Raw genomic sequence first — 13,599 nt, forward strand, 5'->3', positions numbered from 1 at the left:
TAAGTATAATTTTTCTGATACCACAAAAATATAAACCAGTGATCACTGGAAATACTACGGGAAATCAAAGGGCTCCACAGTTCTGTATCAATAGAAATATATCCAGCGTTCAGAAGTTAATAAGTTCAAACAAAGTAAGGTACAAATTTTTCGAAGAAAAGGTAACTGACAATTGGAACTAATTCCCAAATATTGTAATAAATTCTGCAGCTCTTGGAGTCTTCAGATCAAGCCTGGGTGCTGTCCTAAAAATACACTCTCTGTCAAGCACCAGCTATTGAGTTAAAAACCAGATCTATGGACTGGGTAAGGCTGCAGTCAGCTGAGACGATCATGTTCTCCCTTTGCTCCAAAATCTACAGATCAGTACTTTTCCCTCAGCCAGCATGCTGCACAGACCTTTTAGTTGAGGGAAGGTACATATAAAATGCTGGTCTGACTGCAATTTAAATCTCAAAAGCTTTAGGAAAACAGAGCTGAAGAAAATTAACTATTAGTACTATTAACTGGCACAGACTGTAGTGTTACAGGCCAGAATCAGTCTTTAAAACAAAACAAAACAAAAAATTAGGACAAAAAATACACACAAGGTTAAAGTTAGACCCCTCCATGATTTTACAGGAGAACACACAAAACAAATCTTTTGCTTCAGCAAAGCACATTTGTCCTTGTGCTTAAATGCATTTTAAGATAACATGTTTAGGATGAGAAGAGGGTTTTATGTCACACACTGATTCAGCAGGACTGAAGCACAGGCATGCATTTGCACCAGCTTGTAACGCTGTGCACTAGGCGGTAAAGAAACCTAACCAGTATCTTTAGATTGCTGCAGTCATGGAAAGCTGGAATTGCTGAACACTGGAGGAAGGCACGTGGATCCACTGCTAAGATGGCAGATGCCTTTGTCTTCAGTGTCCTGTTGAAGCTCCAAGAATTCTAGGTTTAAAGATGAACTGATTGAGTGTTGGCAGGCACAGATTTTTTTCCTACTGCATAAATTGATACCCTTGTTATTTTACTCCCCTGTGACACATAATTACCACTTCAAGTGTCCTTTATTTATTCTTAATCCATTCTGATGTAATTTTATCTTTTGACCATAGAGCTTCCTGCCTACACACTCAGCTGTATACCCTAAAATACCTTTTATTTTTTCCTACTGTTTTGTTATTAATCCAGTCTCTATTGGATAGCCACGTTCCTTTTGATTTGGGCTCTATTTTAAATTCAGTTTGCCCTGCCATTTCATTTCCAAATAGGCTTGGCAGTAAAAATGAGTTGTTTACACTTCATTGATATTTCAAACAGAGCTCAGTTGCATGACCCTTGTCTGTACATAAATTTTCAGATAAAGTCACAGAAATCTTTTGTTTAAGAGACTAGCATGCATTTAAACATAAGCCAAAATTGAATCAGATTATCCAACAAAAAGCTTATTTGCATAGCAAAAACAAAGAACACGTCTCTGTAGAAATACATACCTGAAAATAAGATTTCACTGACCTTATCACATGTAACTCTGCTTGTGATAGAAATTCACAGAAAAACCCATACCTTTTCCCATCTTCCTCCCACAGTGCCATCTTGAAAGAGTATCTACATCAGTGACTGCATGAAACCTTGCGTTGCTCAGCTGCACACAAATATCTCACACGCGCACAGTAATTACTAGAATAAGCCCGCTTTAACATTCCTCAGGGTGTCTTTCTGATAGCAGCACAAACCTTGTTCACCCTCCCTTGTAATTTCCAGTCTCTGCATGCCTCAAACTAATAATTATTCTCATTAAGGGTTTTACTAAGAGGAACACAAAACATGCTGTGTGGCAGCCACCTACATGACTGTGCTCACAGAAACCCAGAGCATACCACAGTCTAAGTGGATTTTGTTGCAGTTTTGATAAAAATGAGAGAGTGTGAGGATGTGCCAGCTTCTCAGCTTGCAACTCGATCCTGGCAGCACCACTCTGGTGACCAGTGCATGGCTCTCTTGTGGAGGCTGCTGCTATCCATGTTTAATGGGGGATCTGGTCCCAGTGGTTCTGATCCCAGCCTTGCAAGCACTGCCAGCAGTCCAGCTACATCAGCATGTGCCACACCTATAGATACTAATGGTTAGCCATCTCTGCTGCTAGGCAAAAACAATGCTACTAACTGAAGCCATGTAGTCATACTGTAACTACACCCACTTCTACACTGTGCTAGTGCAACTTGCTCCCTATTATCAAACTGAATCACAATCGCAGCAGTGCCTGCGATGCCAATGTTGAAAATGCAGCAGTTCAGTCTCTCCTTAAGGCACCAGGCAACCTTCTGTTTCCTCACCCTCCCATATCTCAACTGTCTTTGCCACCCAGGATGCAGTGAGAGCTTAAGGAGTGAATCAGAAGTTTAGCTGGTCTGCGAAGAGTGTTGTGAGACTTCTGCCCTGCGAATAAACTGAGACAGAAAGTCTTATGTTAACATGCTGCAAACTATGAGCCAGGCAGCCATAAACCTGAGCATGAGGACTGTAGTCAGTCCTTCAGAACACATGTATGCTTGTATCCCACAAGTGTGAAACCCAGCCTTCAAAGAAGAGTGAAAGCTCTCAGCAGGAAAGGTTTATAACCCTCAGGGCTGCGAAATACACTGAAAAACTCTGAACCTAGGACACAGAAGAGTGCTGCTTGCCTTAGCCCAGAACTCTGTAGGAGAGAGGTCAGCTGGTCAGCGAATCTAAGCAACGAGAAAGTGAGGAGCCTTCACCTCTCATCCCACGAGCTTGCACCCCAGCCCACTGCCTCTGCCTCTACAACTCTGGGGCAGCCCGCTGTCCCTGCGGGTAAGATGGGAGGTCTGCTTTGCAGGTGCAGCTGGGACACTGCCTGCACTGGGCACTGCTGCATCCTGCAGGGACATCTGCATTCCTTCAAAGGACAAGGCTTGTCTCTCTTGATGGCACTTCACTAGGTTGGTCAGACACACTGGTCACTTGGGCATAGCTTCCCAATCAAGATGACTTACATTACTGTTTCAGGTTGAGGAGCCATACGCTTTCTCATACAGTGCTGCTAGAGTGATTTTTATTTACAACTCTGTAAAATATAGGCTCAGCTTTGACAGTCATGTTATCACCTCTAATTTCCCCATTCTGCTTATTTGCTCATACAAAAAGAAATATGTGCAGGTGTCTTTTTATGTTTTTATTTGTTTGTTTAAAGTTTTGCACTTCTTCAAAAACTATTTACTGACATGTTTGAGAATGGAGCTGAGAAACCCTGCCCTAAACTTAAAGATATGCATACCCCTTTCAAAACCATTGATGCCTTTTCTATTTTTCCCAATCTGCAAAAGATCTCAGGTGGACTCCAACAGAACTAAACTTTGTTTAAAAAATAACAATACATTCAAGAAGCTTCAGTTCAAGCAGCAAAACTGAGAGATCCATTATAAGCTTTCATAAGGAAAACATGACCTAACTAATTGCATGAAAATCTGCTTAAAAAAATTTTTGTTCTTAGGCTATTTTAGTTGAGCAAGAAGGTTGGATTTTTTTTAAATGTCTGAGTCATCACAGCCTGACAACGTGACAGAACATTAATGGCAGCAGCTCTCCATGACAGGACCTCCTGTGGCGAAAAAGCCACTCCTCTGCACAGAGCTTTCAAGAGAGGAGGAGGAGAAGGAAGTCTGCAAGCACAAAGCAAAAGGGCTCTTCACTGTTTAGTCAGAGGCTGAGCCCTAAACGGCAGACAACAGATTCATTTTTGGAATGTAAGAAACCACTAACCCATGCAGGTAGACTGGTCTCATTTCCAGACTGCAAAGTCTAGCATTAAATGGCCATTACTAGCAACAGCAGAGAGAACTGAAGTGGTACTGCTTGCTCAGGACAAAAGTGCTATGTGGCGTTTCTTCTCTCTCCAGCAAAGTACACAGACTTTTGCAAATAGGTGTTACTGTTAAAAAAAAAAAGCAGCACTCCTCTGCAGGAGGATGCACATATATGAGCCAGAATTTGAATCCTTACACTTACCCCCCTTCTCCACTCAATTTTAATCGTATTTGCAAGGACACTGATTAATTCTGGAGCTGTAAGTCAGCACGTGCTGACTTTGGCTTTTCAAGGATGCTGAGAATTCATTGTTCTGGTGGGAGCTGTGGATGTCTCATGTGTCACTGAATCATAAACACCATGACTAGAAAAAACCTTGAAAAGTTGCTCAAGTACATCCAGCCCATCCTGAGGCAGGATCAGCTACACAAAGATCAAATATACAAACCAATCCTGGCAAACATTCAATTTAATCTGTTCTTACAAGCCTCCAGTGATGAAGATTTCAAAACCTTCCTCTGTATTCATAGCATTCCTACATAAATATCCTTACACATTCTTGTTAACGTTTGTGGGAGCTGTCACAAATAGATGCCACCAAAAATACTGGCATTAAGGTGCACTATTCAAGTGTTCATCGTGTCCAATAAAGATCAACTGTTTACCAGCAAAAAAAGCTTCCATGCAAAACACGAAGCATTCCACAGTACTTCATTCTACCACGATTTTCTTTTGTGACAAAATTATTTTAAAAGGTTTTTCTTTTGCATATCAGCCACTTGTTTCTGCCTCCAGATTAGAATTTACCCTTCTCTCAGTTGTGCTAATATACCTGCTGTGACAAAATGAAAGGCAGCAAGTGAAAGCATTCTGGATTAGAAGAAATACATCAACCATTTTCAGTCTTGTCTTGTCCCAGATGGCCCCAAAACATTGAGGAGAACTGACTTATAACAGAACCTTACAAACCTTTGAACCGGCACAAGAAAGGAACAAATGAACTGAAGCACAAATGTGGACTGGCTGGGAAAGAACTCCTTAAATTTGATCCTCAGTTCTCAGATCCTCTCCTGCCAGCAGCAGTGTGCTCATAAAATTGGCATTACTGATTAGAATCAGAAAATCCGGGAAATGTTGGGTGAAAAAAGCAAATTTTATTATTCATAGTCTGAAAGGAACACAGGTGGGAATTCATTTGCTAGGATCCTGAATGGACATGTTACACAGCCCACCAGCTGTCATGTTGCAGGTACAACGTATGTTAACACCCAACAGCTCTATATTTATTCTTCCGAAATGCTTTTTTATTACTCAGCCATCTCCAATTGCTTTATACAGTTTGGAAATGCATCTAATCAGATGACACAGACTATCATACTGTGGCCAGATGAATATTTTACTGTAAATGATCACAGCACAAGTACTCTGCAGAGTCATAAGGGACCAGATGTCTTCACTCCTCTACTGAGCTTGTTGTTGTCTTTCTGGGTTTCATTTCAAAAGTGGCCTTTCCTAACCTCCTTTCAAAGGACATTTCCACTGTAGTTATCGAATCTATACTTCTGTGCTTGGACAAAAATTTAACAGGAGATTTAATAGCAGCAAGCACAATGGTTCTGGACATGATTAATATTCAGCATCCTGTTTTTTTCCTTGTTATGTTTTTAGCCATTGCTCCTAGAACATTAACTGATAGCACAAGGAACACATCAGCTGGTAAAGGCTTCAGCAACTCCTGTATTACCAGAGATCTCACTAACAAAGCAACCCTAGGATTTTGGCTATTCTCTTGGTCAGTGTGGTGGGGAATGTAAGTGAGAAAAAAAAACAAAAAAACAGAGCTGAAAGTCTGAACTGCTGTCACCCAAAGCGGTCACATCATAGAATCATAGAATCATTTGAGTTAGAAGTGACCCTTAAAGGTCATCTAGTCCAACTCCCCTGCAGTGAACAGGGACGTTTGCACCCAGATATGGTTGCTCGGAGCCTGGTCCAACCTGACACTGAATGGCTCCAAGGACGGGACATCAAGTTCCAGTGCCTCAAAACCTTTTTAATAAAAACCTTCTTCCTTATGTCAAATCTAAATCTCCCCTCTTTTAGTTTGAAACCTTATCCCCGTGTCCTATCACAACATCCCCTGTGAAACAGTCTGTCCTCCTCCTTAGAGCCCCTCTTTAGACACTGAAAGCCGCCCTCAGGTCACCTCGGAGCCTTCTCTTCTCCAGGCTGAACAGCCGCAGCTCTCTCAGCCTGTCCTCATAGGGGAGGTGTTTCATTCCTTGGATCATTTTTGTGGCCCTCCTCCAGATGCACTTCAAGAAGTCCATGTCTCTTGTACTGAGGACTCCTCATCTGGACACAGTACTCCAGGTGAGGTCTCACTAGTGCAGAGTAGAGGGGCAAGACCATGTCATGACTAGAGAAGGTCTTGTAACACATGTAACAGAGGGGAAAATAGAGGAGAATAGAACTGCCATTGCTTCCTGATCAATCCAAGTGCTGTTCAGATGACATTCAATACAACCTTTTGAGGGCCAAAGAGAGATGAGGCTGAACGCTCATTTACTCAAATACAGGCAGGAGGCTACAGCCTACCTGCTTGTTGGGTAGGTTTTGGAGGGTTTTGGAGCCCTTTCCAAACAGAAATCTGGCTGTTCAACAAACTCTGAGAAATCCTCAGCAATGATAGTGAGAACAGACTACAGAAATAAGAACTGGACCTTATTCCATTCCCTGTTAAACACAAAGCCTGCTTTTTGTAAGAAAACGTCTCCCACCAATGAAAGAAATAGCTAAAGCTTTGGGTTGTTTTTTTTTTTCCCTCTCATCTGCTTTAAAAATATTTTTAAAAATTCTTGGAAAAAAAAAAGTTGTAGATTACTCACTCATTATGTTTGATTCATTGTATTAAAACTACTCAAGTCACATTTTAAGAATTGACCAGCAATTGAGAACTGCTTTGCCACCTTCATGTCATGATCCATCAAATGTTCTTTCTGCTTTGTATCCCCAAATTTTTTATTGACATTTATTGACAGCCCCTGTGCTCTTTATCATGTCATGATCTGTGTTGTCAAGCATTTCCTGAGGGAAGTTAGTATTGTGGGGTTTTTTTCTTCTTACAAGTTACATAATTCCCATGGTATAGAGTTACACATTTTTCTATTGTCATACAGAATCATCTGTTTCATATTCAGCAAACATTTCTATGTTACTGTTCTGCAGCATCCACCTACAGAACTGATGGAACAAAACAGAAACTGTGTCAGCTGAATTTGATCCCTACAAACACATAACCCTAATGACACTGCCTCATGAATGCCCCTCTCACACTTTACAAGTTACTAGAAATATGGCTCTGAAACACCTCATTTATACAGATATAAACAAGTAACCACGCCATTACAGAACCTTACATGAATAAATATCATATAGAACAGCAAACCAGCATTGTCATCAGTGGCAAATCACCATTCATCAAATGTTTACTCACCATTAATCTGCTTTTTTGATACTTTTTTTCAGTCTAGGTCTCTTGCCCAAACCTGTATCTCAGAAAGCTATCTGTACTGGTAGGAATCACCTTATGTGATGCAAAGGCAAATGACTTGGGCTTGGAAGCTCTGAGGCATCTTCCAAAAAACCCGTCATAATTAACATATATCTTCATCAGTGGTGGTGGCTGGGAGGTAATTTCTTACCACCTGGGGCTTGTAAGTAATCATACAAATTTAGGTAAAGCCATCTGTACTATTAATACATGACTACGTCCATTAAAAATTCTGCCACTTACAAAGGCTACAACTTATTCATCATTATCACACTTAATAGTTACTCTCCTACCTTCTAAAGACAGACAGCTTAAGCTGTTTTATGCCATACTGATGCCATGTTTTGAACACCACCAAGGAGAAAGCCTCGGGCAGACAGCAAGCTTGGGGTTCACCATCCCTGCCTTCTGACAACTCCAGCTACTCACAGCCTCCTGTACACATGCCCTGAACATGTTACCTGTGCTGCCCACAGCAGAGCTCAGCTCCTAGGCATCTGCAGCAGCACACAGGTATAGGGTGGACCGGTCTCGCTGAGCTGATCTGACAAGTGCCTGAGGGGGCATAGCTGCAGGCAGCTATCATCGCCCTGCTTGTAAGGAGCTTTGTGTACTCTGCGCATCCTTTTCTTTCTCTCCAAAACACAGTGTGTATGTGTTCAGCCTTTTGCCAGCAGGCAGCAAAGCATCAAGATGCTCTGAAAATCCTGTGGTGGAACATTCAGCAGAAAGCTGAGAACAAGATCAAAACGGCCATAGTCAACCAGACAGGTGGAAAAAATCATATGCCGACATGAGAGCTATTGGACTCTGGAATCTGAATCCATACATGCCTGTGAAGAATCTTGCAATCCTTGGACACCCAGCAGTGGTCCCCAACACAACTAACCCATAAGAAACTGGGAGTGAGACACATGAGCAGAGCAGAACATAAGAGCAGATCCTATCTCATGGTCGTGGGCCAACACAGACCTCAAGAGGACAAATAAAAAAAAAAAAATCTCGCTAAAAGAAAGTGTATGTTTTAAAACTGATGTCTTGAAAAAACCTGTCTTCTGGGTGCCCAGCACCACTCCAACAGAATAGAAATACTCCTCCCTCTTCCTCCCCTTGCTAACAGGGGAAACAGGAGGGAACTGCAGCAATGCATTTTGTACTAAGCTCTAAAATTTTTCCAATGATTTTCCAACCGGTCATCAGGGGCTAACTACCATATTTTCTTATGGGTCTTATGGCAGATGGCATTTTTCTTACAACCCCATTGCCTGGAATCATAGTATGTGAGAATCATTTTTACTCAGAAGGTATGGAAACAAGCCAGGGAAGAGGAAGCCTAAAAGAAAACAAAGAATAAGATAACTGAAAAGTCTTCAATGATTAATTTTTAATATCTTGTTCACTTCCACTCCAAATTTCAATTTATTTAATTTGGGTATTCTCATTAATCACTTGATATCCTAAGTATAATAAAAATAGAAAAAGTATAATCAAAATAGAAGAAAAAATTGGATGTCATTTTGGCTTCAGAGGGCTTTTTAGAACTTTAATATGAAGGACAACTCCACAAAACAGTATAAAAGCATGTTAGTGCAGCTGTACTCAATATTCACATTCAAAGAAATAAGCAATTATAGATGCAAATGGTTTAATTTTTGACATGAAGGAAGAAAGCATGTGTACAGGCAAGCACAAAAATGTAATAAGCACTAGCTTCACTATAAGATAAAAGGACAACTTTTTCTAACTTTGGCCATCTGCCAAGCCAGCCGAGCAGAAACTTCTACCGCTTTGATGCCAAGGAGCCTAATGAAGGCACGTCACCAGGGCTCCACAGTCTTGGCATAACTGGGTCCTGCACTGTGGCGAGGAAAGGACCCCAAGAGCTTGTCTCATCTGTACCTCATCTCCTTGATTTCTCCCCCTCAACTTGAGACCAGTCACCATCAGATTGTTTTCATTTCACTCATGTTAGCTAATCAATCCCACACCTTGCTCACACACTTGCCCCAATGCAGTATCAAATTTTGGCAGTGTCTAGCTATCCTAGGTAATGGTATCAACTGGAATTAAACTACTAACACCCATCACACATCGTATGGACACACACTGAATAACTAGTGCATCTTATGGCTCCACGTGGTATCACACATTTCCCACCACATGCCCAGGAAGATAGATTAAGAGACTGACTTCCTCTAAGGGGCATACAGAAGCTGCTTTCAGAAGTCTTAGTGACACATGCAAAAGCAGAGAGCACATAGGGAAAGAGACTTATTCATCAGTGATTTACACCTAGGACAGGAAGCAATTGCTAAGTTTCATCTACAATGAAGTTGTTGCCAGTGCTAGACTGTTCACAGCCAACGTTTCCTCCACCAGACTCAGCCAAGATTTGCCAACATGTGATGCATGGGACCTTCCAAAGAGCTCTCCTCCAGGTGCAGAGCTGGAGGTTATTCCCCAGCTGATGGTTTCACTTGCTCCTGATGGCTCAGCCCCTTGCTACAAAACTCAAATTCTGGAGCATTTAATATTTGAATGATGCAAGAAAGATGAGAGAGACTAAATGGCAATGAACACCAATAAATAAAAAAAAGAAAAACAGTTGTACATGGGAGAAATATCCTGAAATTAGACATGGAGAACAAGGAATCTGGGTCCACTAGAGGGGATTTGCACTAATATTTAACCCAGTCCATAACCCTGCAACATGGGTGAAATAACAAAGTAGTTTTGAACAAAAACTTGTTTTGAGTAACTAGAAAAAATGAGCAAAATGTACACATCACTATCAGGGAAAGCAGAGCAGCTAAATGGAAGGTACAGTACTTAAGGCACTTCTAGCTGCCAGTGCTATCACTTTACTGCATGACCTGCAACAGAAATTTGCATAACATCGCAGTTTCCACTGAAACAGATACTACAATAAATCCGAATTACTTAATGAAAAAGATAAAATGTAGATTTTTTCTCATCTGTGTAGCCTGAAAAATTAATGCTTTTTTGAATGAATTTTGAAGCTGGAGATGCTTCAAAATTAAACTAAATGTGAGCTCACCTCTATTTGAATCTTTTGCCACTGAATACAGAACAAAGCAATTACCATTTCCTTTCAAATCAAACTGCTCTAAGCAGTTCCAATTTTTTTTGTTCCATCAAGCAATATTACAAGGAGTCTGCAGAGGCAGAGAGCAGACAACCAAAGTATACAGTACTGCATACAGCTGTTTGCCATGACACCTTCCTCAGTATATTACACAATACATTACCCACCGATAGACACACCAATTACAATGAAGCAATCCACCCAACAAAAGTGAAATGGAAAATTGTTACAAAAATTACTGCCTTTGAAAAAAGGCATGGGGAAATAGCCATTTTTCCAGAAGAAGTACATCCAAGTAATAGAAATTGAGAATAATTACAGCTCTGATTTGAGTGAATAAAAAAAATCAGGAAGTGAGATGGTAGGGGACAAAATCATATCGGAACAGTTTTTCAGTTAATTGAAAGAATTAAGCAGCTAGCTAACGTTCAGCATAGCCAATTAAACAGTGTTCTCTAACTTTTTGCTCTTTTTAAATTCAAATCATCTTAAATGAGATGTTTTAAAAGAGCTACTTTGAATTTGTCAAAACATTTCAATATTTCTAAAATATTAAAAAAAATATTAGAAAATATCAAGAAAAAATGTTTTTCTACTTATTTTCTTCAATTTCAATTACTTATCACTTGGGACCCAGTTTCAAAAATAGCATCAATGCTTTTCAAAAGTTGTTTTTTTTCCAGCAAGTTTCCGTTTAGCATCAAAATCCCTCTCAGCTGTACATGTCTCATCTTCATCTGAGATACCACCTTGTCTTCTTCCTACTGCTTTTTCTCTAGATGAGCAATCATCTTCTCACATGGACTAAAACTCCTCCACTTCCTTCTCCACCAATCTTTATCTCCAAAACTAGTTTTATTATTTTGTATCAAACAGATACACAGTACTAAATCCATATTACATTGCTGTCATTGCTTGCCAGGTTTGTTCTCTAGACTACGTTTAAAAACCTTATATAAACAACAAACAAAATGAAGAATTGACATTCAGTATAAAGGTCTTGTCTGGGTCTTAGTTATGGGCTGGAGCTTCCATGCTCACTCTGGTTCATGTTGTTCCACTGATGTCTGAAAGCATCTGATTTGGGTTAGCAACTATAACTCATCTTTTGGTGAGACTGGTGAATGGTATACAGCAGCCTTGGGCGCAGAGTGGTCACTGAAAAGGTAGAACAAAAAGAAGTCATAGCAAAGGCCAGGCCAGCAGCCAGACCGGGCTGTGCAAGTCTAGGACCTTCAAACACTGATTCTCCCTGCTGCAATAACTGCTTAATCTCACAGGAGGAAACTAAAATGCTTATTAACTGTTGTACATTTTCTAGCTTCCAGCTCTGGCTTCACGTAGCAAAATCAGCTTTATTAATCGACTGGATCCCAGGGTCAATATCTGCAAAACAGTATCCTAAGCATGGCTGTGAAGCATTTAGCAGCAGCAGCTTCCATAGAAACATATAGAAGGTTGGAAAAGACTCCAAGATCATCTAGTCCATGAGTGTCCAAATTTTTGGCTTGCACGGACTGCATTTAGCAAATAGAAATAGTCTTGGGCCACACAGGTTGCTCCAAAAGTAATGCCTCACAATTATTTCCATGGAAATGACAACAGATTCAAGGAGCACAGTAACTCAAGAGTAACGAGCAAATTCTCATCTATAAGACACTGTTTTTTCAAGACAGTCACCACCATGAGTTATGCATTTTCTCCAGCAATGAACAAAAGCCTGCATACTATGCTCATAACAATCTGACCCACTGCTGAAGCACAGCACCTACAGCCTCACTGTGCTCACATTCACTGTTTGGTCTCAATAACAATTAAGAAAGCGTCAGTGAATGTCAGTGAGTGCAATTCTTCTGCATGGAGGAATTCAGTGACACACCTTTGCTTCATCTGCACTTCCATGTCAGATGCCATTTTGTCAGGCTGCCCCTCTGCTGCCATCTGTCACACAGCAACAAATTATAATGGGATATTGGTGGGAAGGTTCAACCTCTACTGCCATACCACCAATATCCACCTCTGACATCGTGGGCCAACATAAGACAATGGGAGGCATTACTTCAGAGCAACCCTGGCAAAATATACAATATCCTTAATATAAGTAACAAAACATTTTAATTTGAATTATTTTTCTTAAAGCATTAAAAAAAAAGAGGAGAAAAGACATAAAACTAGTAGGATATTTGACCTTGTTTCTGTGAAACTAACACATCAGTCTGGTTTGATGGCAGTCGTTGCAATTCTTAGTAAGGTTTCAAGGTGCTCATCAGAGATTTTTGATGAAATTTTACTCTGCAGTACTTCATCCTTGACATAATTGCTCAAAATGTGTGTACTGACAAAAAGCAACTACACGAATAATGTGTAATTGTGAAGCAAAGGATATTCTTCTCTTTTAAGATAGAGATAGGGAAAGTCCAGTAAAGAGACATGATCAGATTTTTGAGTTGAATATCTGATTGCCACTCTGTACAATTCATTTGAAAATCTGCAGGTCATTAAAATGGTCTTGCAAATATAAATTGATGACATTTTTTCTGGCAATCTTGAAACATCAAGCTGTGGGATGCAGCTGACACACCCAAGGAATGGGATGCCATCCAGAGGGATCCAGCCAGGCTTGAGCAGTGGGCCCAGGAGAACATCATGAGGGATGTAAGGATAAAGCACAGTCCTGCTGAAAAGGACTTGGGAGTACTGGTGAATGGGGAGCTGGACATAAGCCAGCAATGTGTCCTTGCAGCCCAGAAAGCCAACTGTGTCTTGGACTGCATCAAAAGAAGCGTGGCCAGCAGGGTGAGGGAGGTGATCCTGCCCTTTCCTCTGTGCTGGTGAGGCCTCACCTGGACTGCTATGTCCAGATATGGAGTCCTCAGTACACGAGATGTGGACTTGTTGGAGTACGTCCAAAGGAGGGCCACAAAAATGATCCATGGAATGGAACACCTTCCCTGTGAGGACAGGCTGAGAGAGCTGGGGCTGTTCAGTCTGGAGAAGAGAAGGCTGCGAGGTGACCTGAGCATGGCTTTCAGTATCTAAAGAGGGGCTCTAAGAAATAAGGGGACAGATTCTTTAGCTGGTTCTGATAGAATAAGGGGAAATTGTTTCAAGCTTAAAGAGGGTA

At 40.8% G+C, this 13,599-nt stretch overlaps 1 protein-coding gene across 2 annotated transcripts in view; it reads right to left on the reverse strand.

Moving 5' to 3' along the window:
- Positions 1-13,599, reverse strand: part of PLCXD3 (phosphatidylinositol specific phospholipase C X domain containing 3) — a 101,583-nt gene that overhangs the window by 7,212 nt on the left and 80,772 nt on the right. The window lies entirely within an intron of this gene.

Source organism: Numida meleagris, chromosome Z (assembly GCF_002078875.1).
Source record: "Numida meleagris isolate 19003 breed g44 Domestic line chromosome Z, NumMel1.0, whole genome shotgun sequence".
In the NCBI taxonomy this organism is placed as follows: domain Eukaryota; kingdom Metazoa; phylum Chordata; class Aves; order Galliformes; family Numididae; genus Numida; species Numida meleagris.